We start from the raw sequence: 1,949 nt of genomic DNA on the forward strand, positions 1-1,949 counted from the left end.
GTGTGGCAAAGTGCTACTGAGCGGTGTACCAGGGGCACGGCGAAAAGTTGTTGTACCATAGGCACGAGAAAAGTTGTTGTACCATAGGCACGAGAAAAGCTGTCGTACCAGGGGCACGGAGGAAAGTTGTTGTACCATAGGCACGAGAAAAGTTGTCGTACCATAGGCACGAGGAGAGTTTGTGTGGCAAAGTGCTACTGAGCGGTGTACCAGGGGCACGGCAAAAAGTTGTTGTACCATAGGCACGAGAAAAGTTGTCGTACCATAGGCACGAGAAAAGTTGTCGTACCATAGGCACGAGGAGAGTTTGTGTGGCAAAGTGCTACTGAGCGGTGTACCAGGGGCACGGCGAAAAGTTGTTGTACCATAGGCACGAGAAAAGTTGTTGTACCATAGGCACGAGAAAAGCTGTCGTACCAGGGGCACGGAGGAAAGTTGTTGTACCATAGGCACGAGAAAAGTTGTCGTACCATAGGCACGAGGAGAGTTTGTGTGGCAAAGTGCTACTGAGCGGTGTACCAGGGGCACGGCGAAAAGTTGTTGTACCATAGGCACGAGAAAAGTTGTTGTACCATAGGCACGAGAAAAGCTGTCGTACCAGGGGCACGGAGGAAAGTTGTTGTACCATAGGCACGAGAAAAGTTGTCGTACCATAGGCACGAGGAGAGTTTGTGTGGCAAAGTGCTACTGAGCGGTGTACCAGGGGCACGGCAAAAAGTTGTTGTACCATAGGCACGAGAAAAGTTGTCGTACCATAGGCACGAGAAAAGTTGTCGTACCATAGGCACGAGGAGAGTTTGTGTGGCAAAGTGCTACTGAGCGGTGTACCAGGGGCACGGCGAAAAGTTGTTGTACCATAGGCACGAGAAAAGTTGTTGTACCATAGGCACGAGAAAAGCTGTCGTACCAGGGGCACGGAGGAAAGTTGTTGTACCATAGGCACGAGAAAAGTTGTCGTACCATAGGCACGAGGAGAGTTTGTGTGGCAAAGTGCTACTGAGCGGTGTACCAGGGGCACGGCAAAAAGTTGTTGTACCATAGGCACGAGAAAAGTTGTCGTACCATAGGCACGAGAAAAGTTGTCATACCATAGGTACGAGGAGTGTGTGTGTGGCAAAGTGCTACTGAGCGGTGTACCAGGGGCACGGCGAAAAGTTGTTGTACCATAGGCACGAGAAAAGTTGTTGTACCATAGGCACGAGAAAAGCTGTCGTACCAGGGGCACGGAGGAAAGTTGTTGTACCATAGGCACGAGAAAAGTTGTCGTACCATAGGCACGTGGAGAGTTTGTGTGGCAAAGTGCTACTGAGCGGTGTACCAGGAGCACGGCGAAAAGTTGTTGTACCATAGGCACGAGAAAAGTTGTTGTACCATAGGCACGAGAAAAGCTGTCGTACCAGGGGCACGGAGGAAAGTTGTTGTACCATAGGCACGAGAAAAGTTGTCGTACCATAGGCACGAGGAGATTTTGTGTGGCAAAGTGCTACTGAGCGGTGTACCAGGGGCACGGCAAAAAGTTGTTGTACCATAGGCACGAGAAAAGTTGTTGTACCATAGGCACGAGAAAAGCTGTCGTACCAGGGGCACGGAGGAAAGTTGTTGTACCATAGGCACGAGAAAAGTTGTCGTACCATAGGCACGAGAAAAGTTGTCGTACCATAGGCACAAGCACTGCGTGTGTGCGTGCGTGCGTGCGTGCGTGCGTGCGTGTGTGTGTGTGTGTGGCAGTTCTTCTGCGCAGTGTACCAGGGGCACATTTCAATGTGCTTTCTGGAGTACCAGGGGCACGAGGATTTTGCCAGTGGTGTTCTGCTTTGTTAGTGGGAGGGGGCTTAAGTGTGGGTCCCCGGGGCCTGCTGGAGGTCCAGGTCCATGCTAGATACGTGGTACAGGGTAACTGCAGGAGGGGGGGGGGGGGGGGTAATGTGGGTTCACGGGGCCTGCTGGAG

This window comes from Aulonocara sp. 'chitande type north' Nkhata Bay, linkage group LG17 (genome assembly GCF_057382095.1).
Source record: "Aulonocara sp. 'chitande type north' Nkhata Bay isolate Kocher_YH1m ecotype deep benthic linkage group LG17, A_spYH_male_GT1.1, whole genome shotgun sequence".
Taxonomy (NCBI): Eukaryota; Metazoa; Chordata; class Actinopteri; order Cichliformes; family Cichlidae; genus Aulonocara; species Aulonocara sp. 'chitande type north' Nkhata Bay.